Source organism: Phocoena phocoena, chromosome 4 (genome assembly GCF_963924675.1).
Source record: "Phocoena phocoena chromosome 4, mPhoPho1.1, whole genome shotgun sequence".
Lineage (NCBI taxonomy): Eukaryota > Metazoa > Chordata > Mammalia > Artiodactyla > Phocoenidae > Phocoena > Phocoena phocoena.
Genome location: NC_089222.1, coordinates 16,068,672 through 16,085,855, shown reverse-complemented (window position 1 = coordinate 16,085,855; position 17,184 = coordinate 16,068,672). Strand labels below are relative to the sequence as shown.

The window sequence follows — 17,184 nt, the reverse complement described above, 5'->3', positions numbered from 1 at the left end:
ATCATCATTTGTAATATCCTATTGGTTTCACAGGCCAGCCCAATCCAGTTCGGTGGGGGACTATACAAAGGTGTCAATACCCGTAGGTGGGTATCATAAGAGGCTATTGAAGGCTAGCTACTGTACACACCATATTAGCCACCTTACTACCTTTGTTTACCCAGTTCTCACCATATGGTTTGCCCCTCACCCCCCCCACCCCCGCTCATCTTAATGTGATTAGTAAAAAAGCACATATCTGGAGTTAGATCAAGGGTTCAATCTCAGTCAAAGATGGAATCTGATTTTGAGCAAGTTTCTCAGCCTTACCTCCTATATCTGTAACACAAATACTACAATCCCTACTGCAAAAAGTAACCATGATTACTAAATGAAATTCAGTATAGAAAAATACTTCGCAGATTGCAAGCATGTAAAATTATTTCTCAGCCACCACTTTTCTTCTAGGCCTGCCTATACACCACTGTTTCTTAAACCTTCGCCTCTCAATTGAAAGACCCAGCCTCCTCTAGGTTCTGACAGTACCATGTGTATTCCTACACAGTCTTCTCACATTGTGCATTTATTATAAGTATTTATTTAAATGAAACTCACCCCTACTAGGTTATAAATTCCTTGAGGTTAGAATCTCTCATACCACTGTCTACAGAATAGTCAATATATGTTTGATTAACCAAACTGGCATGACTTTATCCTTTAACCACCATCCAAAGAGACAGGGAGGCCTTTCTGTACACACTGTCCATGGGATACACATGATATAACAGAGAGAAAGGTTAATTTTAGTGATAGACATCCAGAGCATCTTGAAGCCTATGATAGAAAAAATAATTTGGCACTTTGGAACATTTCTTAGATATCAAAAGCTGAGCTCCTAGGATAAGTGATGATTTTTGAGGAACACATGCCTAGCCAGTTTATCCCCCCACTGACAGAGGAGAGTCAAGGGAGATTTGGGGTAAGAGTGTTACAGGCAGAATTCTAAAGATGTACCGACATTTCCTGTTCCTGGCTACTAATCCAGCCATTAATCTAGGTATTGCTCTGAAGGGACTTCACAAATGGATTAAGGTTACTCATCAGCTGACCTTAAGACAGGGATATTACCGAGGTGGGTCCAATGTAATCACCTGAGTCAGAAGAGTCAGAGAGATGCATGGAAAAAGGAAGGCAGAAAAGATGAGACAGAAGGGGAGGTCAGAGAGATTCAAAATCTGAGAAGGACTCAACCCACCATTGCTGGCTTTGAAGATGAAAGAAGGGAGCCACGAGCCAAGGAAAGTGAGTGGCCACAAGAAGCTGAGAACAACCCCCAGTTGACATTCAGCAAGGAAATGGGGATTTCAGTCCTACAAAGGCAAGAAATTGGATTCTTCTAACAACCTGGTAAGCCTGAAGTGAACCTTGATTTTGGTCTCGTGAAACCCAAGTCTGAGAAGTCAGCCAAGTCACCCTAGACTTCTAACCTACAAAACTGTGAGATAATAAATGTGTGGTGTTTTGAGCTGTTAAATGTCCAGTGATTTGTTATGGCAGCAATAGAAAACTAATGCAAAGAATAAGAGTTAAATACTGTTATGGGTTTCTGAGAAGTAAATAGAGCCTTTCTCTCCCCATCTGCACTCTGAGCCAAGCCCATGTAGATGGGGGATAGAGCAAAAGAAACCCCAGGTGAGCTCAGAAGCTGAGAGAAACTCAGCACCCAGCAGGGTCTGGAGGGATGGAAGAGCCATGGCAGCACAGGGGGAGCATGGACACGCATGGGGGCCACTGTACAGGTCTGCACTCTCCAGTGAGGTGATGGAGAAACAAGAATTTCCCTCAAAGTATCAGAGATGAAGCAGGTGCACCAGGCTCCAAGGAACCAGAGGTATCGGCAGGGTCTGGGGCCAGGAGGCAGAATGAAAACTTTCAGCTGTGCACTCAGCAGAGCTAACACCATTGGAAACCCTATATCTGAATGGAAGTGTCACATATCTCAGAATAACACCTAATCCCCAGAACCTCACCCTAAGGGAGAAGTAAAGTAAAAGGCAAAAGGAAAGAATCCCAAATCAACTAAGTATTTACTCAAACTAGAGATTGAGGGGAAGTGTCTGGAAGTCTCTGAATTTACCATTAAATTGGCAAAATTTCATTTCCTGCCAATGGAGAAAATGGAGGCTCAAGAGGTAAGAAAATTCAGTTAAAAACAAATAAAGTTCTATTTTCCATACCAAATCTGTGACTGATTATAACTGCCAGAGATAGATACCATTTATCAAGCAGTTATTATCTTCCAAGAGCCATATTTTACATTCATCCTATAATTTAATATCCATAATAACCCGCTGAGGCTTGCATTGTCATTATCTCTATTTTACAGGTAGAGAAATCAAGACTAAGAGATGTTAAGAAAATAGTCCAGAATGTTACAGCTGGTAAATGGTAGATTCCAGATTCAAATATCTACCCACCTAGTATTTCCTCTTTGAATTCCTTGCAGTGAGGGATTAGAAGGGATGCTACTATTTATGAAAGCATTTTTATAAATCCTTCTGTGATTATACTATTTATAGGATCACTTTTATGAATTCTTTGGTATCACAAAAATAGCAATAGCAACCAATAACTTATCTTAAAGGCACAGAATGTGCCAAGCAGCTCTAAGTGGCTTTTATGGATCATTTAAAAGTTATGACTTTCTCCATTTTATAGGTGAGAAAAGGGAGGCCCTGACTTGTCTGAGGGCACAGAGTATGAGGCAGGGCCAAGATCTGAACCCAGGCACTCTGACTCCAGTCTTTGTGTTCTCACCCACAGGCTGCACAGCATCCCCACCTTGAGCCACCCTTAGAACTTAGACATCAAAAAGAAATGCTGCATTGGCCCAGAACAGAGATTCTGACAGCAGCATGGAGGGGTGGTTATGGAAGAATATTGTTGTCCCTGAAGTGATCTCGCTTTTTTAACCCAGTTTCATTGCTTTGATGTTTAAGATACACCATCAATTCAATAACAGCTACTGAGGTTATAAACAAACACATTTATTATAAGTCCTATTCAAATTTCAGAAACATTAAACATATCTTAATAATGAGGATATGTATTTATATTTTTCAACTTGCCCTACCTTCCTGGAAAAGCAAAATCAAATTCACTTATCCAATACTTTCTAAAAGTCAAGACCATGGAATCAGAGATAAATGACATGGCCCTGGTCTCACTGGGCTCACAGTTGAATATAGGGATACTTTAACCTATAGCATGGGGCACTAAGTGAGAAAATAGGGGGAACAACTATCTGGAAGGGGAGGGTCTATGAAGAAAAGGTTTCTGGAAGAAGCCATGATACCAAAATTCAATTTGTAAGGATCTGAGAGCAAATAACAGGCCAAAAATAAAGAAGGGAGAGGCTATGACTAACTTAAGGAGCTGTAAACACAGTGAAAAACTGTCAGTGAAAAACTTCTTTCACTGACTTCTACTGAACTCATTCCTGAATTAACACTCTCCATCCTCTCTGAAAGGCATACTGACACTCAAGCCCGATACTGATGGTTTCTCTCCAGTAGACCAGGGCACTTGATGCCTCCCCCCAGTTGAGGGATATGCTCACTAAGGGTCATTTATATTGGTTCCCAACATGTATATGTCAGTTATGCTTGGCCTTAGAATCTAATTAATTTAATTAAACATTGTGTAATTTAATTGAATATTATATAAGCCAATGAAATATGAGTGTGAACCAAAAGAGTTATTGTTTCTAAGAAAACTAGGTTGAATCCTTTGGAAAGACTCAAAAAAACTAGCTGCCAAAAAATTACTGTCAAATTACAAGTGAGTGAGATAGCCATAAAAGACTGGAAGATACACCATAACAACCTACCAGATTCTGCTCTTTTATTCATTCTACTTGAAAGAAACTCAAACTGGAACTCATAAGTGACATATTATGGGTGTGGTTACACAAGAAAACTGATGAGGTACTTTGATGAGTGGAGCCACATTCAAGGGAAAGGCTTTGGCCCTACATCAAAAGACTGATGAACAAATGTGAACATATGTTTTAAGTTATAATAAACATTTTTACTATATCACTTTTATGTCTCCCTATTTTAACCAATATTTTTTATTAAAAAATCATGTCTCAGATCAGAATGCTTCCACCATAATTTAAGAGGACTGAAGGCAAGACTGTAAGTGGGCAAGTATCTACAGATGAGGCTAGAGAGGTTGTGGCAATGCAATCACAAGCTCTGCACACATACTGGAATATGTAGGTTCACATACAGACTATAGAGAAGACATTGATGTGATAAGATTCCTGGTTGAGAAAGATCACGTAAACATGGAGAATGCTTTGGAGTCAAGACTAGAGGCTGTTGAAGTGAACCTGTGAAGAAATGATGAGGCTTTAACTAAGGCTGGGATAGTGAGAGGAACATAATTTGCAGTCAGTGCATAAAGTAAACAGTACCTGGTGAGCTGGTAAGACAATGGTGAAGTGGTATGGCAATCGGAGCTCTCATTGGACTCTTATGGACAACAGCTGGCATATGTTTCAAAAATCCTTAAAACTATAGGTAACTTTGACCCAGACATTCCATTTTTAGGTCCTATCCACATAAAATAATTAGCAAATTTCACACCAATTTTTACATATAAGACTGTTTTCATTCCCCCATTACATATAAGAGCAAAAACTGGGGGCCAACATAGAATGTCCAAAAATAGGGCACAGATAAATTATGGTTCATCTAAATAGTGAATATTTCTCATACATGCATGTGACAATGAGGAAATATTTTTAATTAAGGTAATAAAAACACTATGATTTCAATTTTGCAAATCAAAAGTTATATACACAACTACATATGAAATCTAGATATAGGTATAAACATACACAAAACAGAGCTTTTAAGGCTATTCACAGTGGTTATGGTTATAAATAATAACAGTGATCTCTATGAAGTGGTGTCATAGGGTTTTTGTTTTCTTTACTGAGCTCAAGTGTACTTTCTAGATTTCTTCCACCTCACATATTACTGCTATAATCAGAAAAGTATTAGAAAAAAATTACTTCCTGGTTTCATATTTGGTGGACTAGATAGGGGAATCTAAGTCTAATGCATATTTATAGTTTTAAAGAGGACATCTTTGGGGTACTGAACAAATCCGAACCCTTCACCATTTTATTGATTACATCACATATCCCCACTGGTAAGTGTCTAGGCTGAATTTCTCATTTTTTCAATCCAAACTCACAAAGCAGGCCTGCTCTGTCCTTGATTTACTTTGCCTTTCTAAGACTGAATCAAATTAAAACTAGAAGGTTGAGGTAAGAAACCTAAAGCAAATATTCCTTACACTGGGAATCCACGGCTAGCTCTTTATAAAGTCATGGATGAGTTAATCATAGCATCCGCACAGAGTAATGGATATGGTGAGGCTTACTCCCTTTACTAATAGATCTAGTCATAAAAAAGTAACAGTAAACCATGTCTGTGTCTCTGGATAATTACTAAATGATGTCAAACTATAAATAAATTCTACAAAGAAGTCAAACATTCATATAGTAGTAAAACAATAAAATAGGTAATAATAAATATAATACATATTAATAAAATAAATAATTTTAAAGCAATCTTCTCCGTGTCATCTATACGCATACGTGATTACTAGATAAACAGAAAGGCAAAGTGACAAAAACTGGACATGAAAGGATATTTCCATTTTACAATAAACTTATAAAGTAGCTGATAATTTACAAAGCAGCCTCACATACATTTCATACATAAATTTAGCTCCTATGATGAAGACATCATCATACTATTTTATAGGTGAAAAAACAGACTCAAAAGGGAGTTAATAAGTAACAAGATCACATATGAAAGAATAAATCTCACTGGGAAAGTAAATATATAGTAAAGGTAATAATTACTTATAAAGCTAGTGTAAAGGTTAAAAGACAAAAGTAGTAAATGTAACTATGTTTACAATAATTAGTTACGGGATACACAAAATAAACAGATGTAAAAATATGACATCAAACACATAAAACATATAGGGGGACAGTAAGTAAAAATGTTGATTTTAAAGTGGGAACACACTTAAGTTGTTATCAACTTAAAACAGAGTGTAAGTTATTATATGTAAGCCTCACAGTAACCACAAAGCAAAAACCTACAGTAAATACAAAAAAGACAAAGAGAAATAAATATAAATGTAATCACTAAACAAAGTCAAACACCAAATGAACAGAGCAAGAAAAGACAAAAGGAACAGATGTGGTCACTTCAGCAGCACATATACTAAAATTGGAACAATACAGAGAAGATTAGCATGGTCCCTGCACAAGGATGACATGCAAATTCGTGAAGTGTTCAATATTTTTAACAAAGAGAAGGTTTAAAGAACAGAGATGAACAATACAATAACTGGAATGAAAAATACACTAGAAGGAATCAATAGCAAAATAACTAAGGCGGAAGAATGAATAAGTGAGCTGGAAGACAGAATGGTGAAAATCACTGCCACAGAACAGAAGAAAAGAATGAAAAGAAATGAAGACAGTCTCAGAGACCTCTGGGACAAAATTAAACACACGAACATTCGCATTATAGGGGTCCCAGAAGGAGAAGAGAGCGAAAGGGACTGAGAAAATATTTGAAGAGATTATAGCTAAAAACTTCCCTAACATGAGAAAGGAAACATTCAATCAAGTCCAGGAAGCACAGAGAGTCCCATAAAAGAAAAACCCAAGGAGGAACATGCTGAGACACATATTAATAAAACTGATAAAAATTAAAGGCCAGGGGGGACCTTGAAGATGGCGGAAGAGTAAGACGCGGAGATTACCTTCCTCCCCACAGATACACCAGAAATACATCTACACGTGGAACAACTCCTACAGAACACCTACTGAAGGCTGGCAGAAGACCTCAGACCTCCCAAAAGGCAAGAAACTCCCCACGTACCTGGGTAGGGCAAAAGAAAAAAAGAAAAAAAAAAAGACAAAAGGATAAGGACGGCACCTGCACCAGTGGGAGGGAGCTGTGAAGGAGGAAAAGTTTCCACACACTAGGAAGCCCCTTCGCGGGCGGAGACTGCGGGAGGCGGAGGGGGTAGCTTTGGGGCCGCGGAGGAGTGCACAGCAACGGGTGCGGAGGGCAAAGCGGGGAGATTCCCGCACAAAGGATCGGTGCCGACCGGCACTCACCAGCCCGAGAGGCTTATCTGCTCACCCGCCGGGGCGGGCGGGGCTGCGAGCTGAGGCTCGGGTTTCGGTTTCAGACCGAGCGCAGGGAGAGGACTGGGGTTGGCGGCTTGAACATAGCCTGAAGGGGTTAGTGCACCACAGCTACCCGAGAGGGAGTCCGGGGAAAAGTCTGCACCTACTGAAGAGGCAAGAGACTTTTTCTTCCCTCTTTGCTTCCTGGTGCACGAGGAGAGGGGTTTAAGAGCGCTGCTTAAAGGAACTCCAGAGACGGGCGTGAGCCGCGGCTAAAAGCGCGAACCCCAAAGACGGACGCGAGCCGTGGCTAAAAGCACAGACCCCAGAGACGGGCGCGAGACGCTAAGGCTGCTGCTGCCACCACCAAGGGGCCTGTGTGCGAGCAGAGGTCACTCTCCACACCCCTCGTCCGCGGAGCCTGTGCAGCCCGCCACTGCCAGGTTCCCGGGATTCAGGGACAACTTTCCCGGGAAAACGCACGGCGGGCCTCAGGCTGGTGCAACGTCACGCCTGCCACCGCAGGCCCACCCCGCATGCAGTGCCCCTCCCTCCCCCCCAGACGAGTGCGCCAGAGCCCCCGAATCAGCGGCTCCTTTAACCCCATCTTGTCTGAGCAAAAAAAAAAAAACGCCCTCCAGCGACCTACACACAGAGGCAGGGCCAAATCCAAAGCTGAGCCCCTGTGAGCTGTTAGAACAAAGAAGAGAAAGGGAAATCTCTCCCAGCAGCCTCAGAAGCAGCGGATTAAAGCTCCACAATCAACTTCATATACCGTGCATCTGTGGAATACCTGAATAGACAAGGAATGATCCCAAATTGAGGAAGTGGACTTTAGGAGCAAGATCTATGATTTTTTTCCCTTTTCCTCTTTTTGTGAATGTGTATGTGTATGCTTCTGTGTGAGATCTTGTCTGTATAGTCTTGCTTCCACCATTTGTCCTAGGGTTCTATCGGTCTGTGGTTTTTTAAAAAATTTTTTTCTTAATAATTAATTTTAATAACTTTATTATACTTTACCTTCGTTCTTTCCTTCCTTCTTTCCTTCCTTCCTTCCCTCCTTTAGACAACGAATCACCCAAAATTGAGTAGGTGGTCGCTGAGAGCAAGATTTATGATTTTTCCCCCTTTACCTCTTTTTGTGAGGGTGTATGTGTATGCTTCTGTGAAAGATTTTGTCTGCATACCTTTGCTTCCAACATTTGTCCTAAGGTTCTACCTGTCCCTTTTTTTTTTCTAAATAAGTATTTTTTAATTCAATAACTTTATTATACTTTATTTTTATTGTATCTTCTTTCTTTCTGTCTTTTTTCCTTCTTTCCCTCCTTCCTTCCTCCCTCCCTCCTTACTTTCCTTCTTGCATTCTTTCTTTCTTTCTTTCTTCCTTCCTTCCTTCCTTCCCTCCTTTCCTTTTTTCTTTCTTTCTTCCTTCCTTCCTTCCTTTCCTCCTTTCCTTCTTTCTTTCCTCATACTTCTACTAATTCTCTCTACATTTTCTCCCTTATATTCTGAGCCGTGTGGATGAAAGGCTCTTGGTGCTCCAGCCAGGAGTCAGGGCTCTGCCTCTGAGGTAGGAGAGCCAACTTCAGGACACTGGTCAACAAGAGACCTCCCAGCTCCACATAATACCAAATGGCGAAAATCTCCCAGAGACCTCCATCTTAACACCAGCACCCAGCTTCACTCAACGACCAGCAAGCCACAAAGCTGGACACCCAAGGCCAAACAACTAGCAAAACAGGAACACAACCCCACCCATTAGCAGAGAGGCTGCCTAAAATCATAATAAGGCCACAGACACCCCAGAACACAACACCAGACGTGAACCTGCCCACTAGAGAGACAAGATCTAGCCTCATCCACCACAACACAGGCACTAGTCCCCTCCACCAGGAAGCCTACACAACCCACTGAACCAACCTTAGCCACTGGAGACAGACATCAAAAACAGCAGGAACTACTAACCCGCAGCCTGCAAAAAGAAGACCCCAAACACAGTGAGATAAGCAAAATGAGAAGACAGAAAAACACACAGCAGATGAAGGAGCAAGATAAAAATTCACCAGACCTAACAAATGAAGAGGAAATAGGCAGTCTACCTGAAAAAGAATTCAGAATAATGATAGTAAGGATGATCCGAAATCTTGGAAATAGAATGGACAAAATGCAATAAACAGTTAACAAGGACCTAGAAGAAATAAAGATGAAACAAGCAACGATGAACAATGCAATAAATGAAATTAAAAGTACTCTAGATGGGATCAATAGCAGAATAACTGAGGCAGAAGAACGGATAAGTGACCTGGAAGATAAAATAGTGGAAATAACTACTGCAGAGAAGAATAAAGAAAAAAGAATGAAAAGAACTGAGGACAGTCTCAGAGACCTCTGGGACAACATTAAACGCACCAACATTCAAATTATAGGGGTTCTATAAGAAGAAGACAAAAAGAAAGGGACTGAGAAAATATTTGAAGAGATTATAGTTGAAAACTTCCCTAATATGGGAAAGGAAATAGTTAATCAAGTCCAGGAAGCACAGAGCGTCCCATACAGGATAAATACAAGGAGAAATACGCCAAGACACATATTAATCAAACTGTCGAAAATTAAATACAAAGAAAGCATATTAAAAGCAGCAAGGGAAAAACAACAAATAACACACAAGAGAATCCCCATAAGGCTAACAGCTGATCTCTCAGCAGAAACCCTAAAGCCAGAAGGGAGTGGCAGGACATATTTAAAGTGATGAAGGAGAAAAACCTGCAACCAAGACTACTCTACCCAGCAAGGATCTCATTCAGATTTGATGGAGAAATTAAAACCTTTACAGACAAGCAAAAGCTGAGAGAGTTCAGCACCACCAAACCAGCTTTACAACAAATGCTAAAGGAACTTCTCTAGACAAGAAACACAAGAGAAGGAAAAGACCTATAATAACGAACCCAAAACAATTTAGAAAATGGGAATAGGAACATACATATCGATAATTACCTTAAATGTAAATGCACTAAATGCTCCCACCATAAGACACAGATTGGCTGAATGGATACAAAAACAAGACCCTTATATATGCTGTCTACAAGAGACCCACTTCAGACCTAGAGACACATACAAACTGAAAGTACAGGGATGGAAAAAGATATTCCATGTAAATGGAAACCAAAAGAAAGCTGGAGTAGCAATTCTCATATCAGACAAAATAGACTTTAAAATAAGGACTATTAGAAGAGACAAAGAAGGACACTACATAATGATCAAGGGATCGATCCAAGAAGAAGATATAAAAATTGTAAATATTTATGCACCCAACATAGGAGCACCTCAATACATAAGGCAAATACTAAAAGCCATAAAAGGGGAAATCGACAGTAACACATTCATAGTAGGGGACTTTAACACCCCACTTTCACCCATGGACAGATCATCCAAAATGAAAATAAATAAGGAAACACAAGCTATAAATGATACATTAAACAAGATGGACTTAACTGATATTTATAGGACACTCCATCCAAAAACAACAGAATACACATTTTTCTCAAGTGCTCATGGAACATTCTCCAGGATAGATCATATCTTGGGTCACAAATCAAGCCTTGGTAAATTTAAGAAAATTGAAATTGTATCAAGTATCTTTTCTGACCACAACGCCATGAGACTAGATATCAATTACAGGAAAAGATCTGTAAGAAATACAAACACATGGAGGCTAAACAATACACTACTTAATAATGAAGTGATCACTGAAGAAATCAAAGAGGAAATAAAAAAATACCTAGACAAATGACAATGGAGACACAACGACCCAAAACCTATGGGATGCAGCAAAAGCAGTTCTAAGGGGGAAGTTTATAGCAATATAAGCCCACCTTAAGAAGCAGGAAACATCTCGAATAAACAACCTAACCTTGCACCTCAAGCAATTAGAGAAAGAACAAAAAAAACCCCAAAGCTAGCAGAAGGAAAGGAATCATAAAAATCAGATCAGAAATAAATGAAAAAGAAATGAAGGAAACAATAGCAAAGATCAATAAAACTAAAAGCTGGTTTTTTGAGAAGATAAACAAAATAGATAAACCACTAGCCAGACTCATCAAGAAAAAAAGGGAGGAGACTCAAATCAGTAGAATTAGAAATGAAAAAGGAGAAGTAACAACAGACACTGCAGAAATAAAAAAGATCATGAGAGATTACTACAAGCAACTCTAGGCCAATAAAATGGACAATCTGGAAGAAATGGACAAATTCTTAGAAATGCACAACCTGCGAAGACTGAATCAGGAAGAAATAGAAAATATGAACAGACCAATCACAAGCACTGAAATTGAAACTGATTAAAAATCTTCCAACAAACAAAAGCCCAGGACCAGATGGCTTCACAGGCGAATTCTATCAAACATTTAGAGAAGAGCTAACACCTGTCCTTCTCAAACTCTTCCAAAATATAGCAGAGGGAGGAACACTCCCAAATTCCTTCTACGAGGCCACCATCACCTTGATACCAAAACCAGACAAGGATGTCACAAAGAAAGAAAACTACAGGCCAATATCACTGATGAACATAGATGCAAAAATCCTCAACAAAATACTAACAAACAGAATCCAACAGCACATTAAAAGGATCATACACCATGATCAAGTGGGGTTTATTCCAGGAATGCAAGGATTCTTCAATATACGCAAATCTTTCAATATGATAAACCATATTAACAAATTGAAGGAGAAAAACCATATGATCATCTCAATAGATTCAGAGAAAGCTTTTGACAAAATTCAACACCCATTTATGATAAAAACCCTGCAGATAGTGGGCATAGAGGGAACCTTCCTCAACATAATAGAGGCCATATATGACAAGCACACAGCCAACATCATCCTCAATGGTGAAAAACTGAAAGCATTTCCACTAAGATCAGGAACAAGACAAGGTTGCCCACTCTCACCACTCTTATTCAACATAGTTTTGGAAGTTTTAGCCACAGCAATCAGAGAAGAAAAGGAAATAAAAGGAATCCAAATCAGAAAAGAAGAAGTAAAGCTGTCACTGTTTGCAGATGACATGATACTATACATAGAGAATCCTAAAGATGCTACCAGAAAACTACTAGAGCTAATCAATGAATTTGCTAAAGTAGCAGGATACAAATTAATGCACAGAAATCTCTGGCATTCCTCTATACTAATGATGAAAAATCTGAAATTGAAATCAAGAAAACACTCCCATTTATCATTGCAACAAAAAGAATGAAATATCTAGGAATAAACCTACCTAAGGAGACAAAAGACCTGTATGCAGAAAATTATAAGACACTGATGAAAGAAATTAAAAATGATACAAATAGATGGAGAGATATACCATGTTCTTGGATTGGAAGAATCAACATTGTGAAAATGACTCTACTACCCAAAGCAATCTATAGATTCAATGCAATCCCTATCAAACTACCACTGGCATTTTTCACAGAACTAGAACAAAAAATTTCACAATTTGTATGAAACACAAAAGACCCCGAATAGCCAAAGCAATCTTGAGAACGAAAAAAGGAGCTGGAGGAATCAGGCTCCCTGACTTCAGACTATACTACAAAGCAACAGTAATCAAGACAGTATGGTACTGGCACAAAAACAGAAAGATAGATCAATGGAACAGGATAGAAAGCCCCGAGATAAACCCACGCACATATGGACACCTTATCTTTGATAAACGTGGGAGGAATGTACAGTAGAGAAAGGACAGCCTCTTCAATAAGTGGTGCTGGCAAAACTGGACAGGTACATGTAAAAGTATGAGATTAGATCACTCCCTAACACCATACACAAAAATAAGCTCAAAATGGATTAAAGACCGAAATGTAAGGCCAAAAACTATCAAACTCTTAGAGGAAAACATAGGCAGAACACTCTATGACATAAATCACAGCAAGATCCTTTCTGACCCACCTCCTAGAGTAATGGAAATAAAAACAAAACTAAACAAATGGGACCTAATGAAACTTCAAAGCTTTTGCACAGCAAAGGAATCCATAAACAAGACCAAAAGACAACCCTGAGAATGGGAGAAAATATTTTCAAATGAAGCAACCGACAAAGGATTAATCTCCAAAAGTTACAAGCAGCTCATGAAGCTCAATAACAAAAAAACAAACAAAGCAATCCAAAAATGGGCAGCAGACCTAAACAGACATTTCTCCAAAGAAGATTTACAGACTGCCAACAAACACATGAAAGAATGCTCAACATCATTAATCATTAGAGAAATGCAAATCAAAACTACAATGAGATATCATCTCACGCCAGTCAGAATGGCCATCATCAAAAAATCTAGAAACAATAAATGCTGGAGAGGGTTTGGAGAAAAGGGAACACTCTTGCACTGCTGGTGAGCATGTGAATTGTTTCAGCCACTATGGAGAACAGTATGGAGGTTCCTTAAAAAACTACAAATAGAACTACCATATGACCCAGCAATACCACTACTGGGCATATACCCTGAGAAAACCATAATTCAAAAGAGTCATGTACCAAAATGTTCATTGCAGCTCTATTTACAATAGCCCGGAGATGGAAACAACCTAAGTGCCCATCATCGGATGAATGGATAAAGAAGATGTGGCACATATATACAATGGAATATTACTCAGCCTTAAAAAGAAACGAAATTGAGCTCTTTGTAATGAGGTGGATAGACCTAGAGTCTGTCATACAGAGTGAAGTAAGTCAGAAAGAAAAAGACAAATACCATATGCTAACACATGTATATGGAATTTAAGAAAAAAACATTTCATGAAAAACCTAGGGGTAATACAGGAATAAAGATGCAGACCTATTGGAGAACGGACTTGAGGATATGGGGAGGGGGAAGGGTGAGCTGTGACAGGGCGAGAGAGAGTCATGGACATATACACACTAACAAACGTAGTAAGGTAGATAGCTAGTGGGAAGCAGTCGCATGGCACAGGGATATTGGCTCGGTGCTTTGTGACAGCCTGGAGGGGTGGGATAGGGAGGATGGGAGGGAGGGAGACGCAAGAGGGAAGACATATGGGATGTGTATAACTGATTCACTTTGTTATAAAGCAGAAACTAACACACCATTGTAAAGCAATTATACCCCAATAAATATGTTAAAAAAAAATTAAAGGCCAAAAAAAAAAATAACAGCAACAAGGGAAAAGCAACAAATAACATACAAGAGAACCCACATAATGTTATCAGCTGATTTTTCAGCAAAAACTCTGCCGGCCAAAAGGGAGTGGCATGACATATTTAAAGTGATGAAAGGGAAAAAGCTACAACCAAGAATACTCTACCCAGCAAGACTCTCGGTCAAATTCAAAGGAGAAATCAGAAGTTTTACAGACAAGCAAAAGCTAAGAGAATTCAGCAACACCAAACCAGCATTACAACAAATCCTGAAGGAACTCCTCTAGGTAGAAAAGAAAAGGCCACAAATAGAATCAAGAAAATTACAAATGGGGAAGCTCACCAGTAAAGGAAAAGATAAAGGTAGGAAATCATACACAAAGAAAGTTGATATCAAACCCAGCAATCATGAGGAGAGTACAAATACAGGATATTGGAAAGGCATTTGAAATTAAAAGACCAGCAACTTAAAACAATCTTGTTTATATATAGACTGGTATATCAAAGCCTCATGGGAACCACAAACCAAAAACCTACAATAGATACACACATAAAAAAGAAAAAGCAATCCAAACGCTTCACTAAAGATAGACATCAAATCACAGAAGAAGAGAATAAAAGAGGAAGAAAAAAGACCTTCAAAAACAAATCCAAAGCAATTAAGAAAATGGCAGTAGGAACATACATATCAATAATGACCTTAGGGGCATCCCTGGTGGTGCAGTGGTTGAGAGTCCGCCTGCCGATGCAGGGGACATGGGTTCGTGCCCCGGTCCCGGAAGATCCCATATACCACGGATCAGCTAGGCCCGTGAGCCATGGCCACTGAGCCTACGTGTCCGGAGCCTGAGCTCCGCAATGGGAGAGGCTACAACAGTGAGGGGCCCGCGTACTGAAAAAAATTTTTAAAATAAAAAATAAAAAAATAAAAATAATGACCTTAAATGTAAACAGATTAAATGCTCCAAGCAAAACAGACATGGACTGGCTGAATGGATACAAAAACACAAGCTGTATATATGCTCTCTATGAGAGACCCAGTTCAGATCTAGGGACACATAAAGACTGAAAGTGAAGGAATGGAAAAAGCTATTCCATGCAAACTGAAATCAAAAGATAGCCAGAGTAGCAATAATCACATCAGACAAAATAGACTTTGTTACAAGAGACAAAGAAGGACACTACATAATGATCAAGGGATCAATCCAAGAAGAAGATATAACGATTATAAATATATATGCACACAACATATGAGCACCTCAATATATAAGGCAAATGCTAACAGCCATAAAAGGAGAAACTGACAGTAACACAATAATAGTGGGGGACTTTAATACCCCACTCTCATCAATGGACAGATCATCCAGACAGAAAATCAATAAGGAAACACAGGCCTTAAATGATACATTAGACCAGATGGACTTAATTGATATTTACAGAACATTCCATCGGAAAGCAGCCGAATACACTTCCTTCACAAGTGCACGTGGAACATTCTCCAGGAAAGATCACATCTTGGGCCACAAATCGAGCCTTGGTAAATTTAAGAAAATTGAAATCATACCAAGCATCTTTTCTTACCACAACACTATGGGATTAGAAATCAATTACAGGGGGAAAAAACCCACAAACACATGGAGGCTAAACAATATGTTACTAAACAACCAACAGATTACTGAAGAAATTAAAGAGGAAATTTAAAAAATACCTAGAGACAAATGACAATGAAAATACGATGGTCCAAAACGTTCAGGACTCAGTAAAAGCAGGTCTAAAAGAGAAGTTTATAGCAATAAATCTTACCTCAGGAAACAAGAAAAATCTCAAATAAACAACCTAACCTTATACCTAAACCAACTAGAGAAAGAGAAAAAAACAAAACCCAAAGTTAGTAGAAGGAAAAAATCATAAAGATCAGAGCAGAAATAAATGAAACAGAGACAAAGAAAACAATAGCAAAGATCAATGAAACTAAAAGCTGGTTCTTTGAGAAGATGAACAAAACTGATAAACCTTTAGCCAGACTCATCAAGCAAAAGAGAGGACTCAAATCAATTAAAGAAGAAATGAAAAAGGAGAAGTTACAATTGACACTGCAGAAATACAAAGGATCATAAGAGACTACCACAAGCAACTCTATGCCAATAAAATGGACAACCTAGAAGAAATGGACAAATTCTTAGAAAGATACAACCTTCTAAGACTGAATCAGGAATAAACAGAGAATATGAACAGACCAAACACAAGTACTAAAATTGAAACAGTGATTAAAAAACTTCCAACAAACAAAAGTACAGGACCAGATGGCTTCACAGGTGAATTATATTGAACATTTGAAAAAGAGTTAACACCTACCCTTTTTTAACTTTTCCATAGAATTGCAGAGCAAGGAACACTCCCAAACTCATTCTATGATGCCACCACCACCCTGATACCAAAACCAGACAAAGATACCACAAAAAAAGAAAATTACAGGCCAATATCACTATGAACATAGATACAAAGATACTCAACAAAATACCAGCAAATCGAATCCAACAATACATTAAAAGGATCATACACCATGATCAAGTAGGATTTATCTCAGGGATGCAAGGAATCTTCAATATCCGTCAATCAATCAGTGTGATACACCACATTAACTACTAACTGAAAAATAAAAATCATATTATCATCTCAATAGATGCAGAAAAAGCTGTTGACAAAATTCAGCACCCATTTATGATAAAAACTCTCCAAAAAGTGGGCATAGAGGGAACCTACCTCAATATAATAAAGGCCATATATGACAAACTCACAGCAAACATTATCCTTAATGGTGAAAA

General features: G+C 38.9%; 1 protein-coding gene and 1 non-coding gene across 2 annotated transcripts in view; one reads left to right on the top strand and one right to left on the bottom strand.

Moving 5' to 3' along the window:
• TMEM108 (transmembrane protein 108) overlaps positions 1-17,184 on the bottom strand; it is a 381,217-nt gene that overhangs the window by 272,984 nt on the left and 91,049 nt on the right. The gene's annotated exons all lie outside the window — the stretch shown is intronic.
• LOC136122998 (U6 spliceosomal RNA) lies at positions 6,270-6,376 on the top strand. The gene has a single exon (XR_010655880.1). It is a non-coding gene; the product is annotated as a U6 spliceosomal RNA (small nuclear RNA).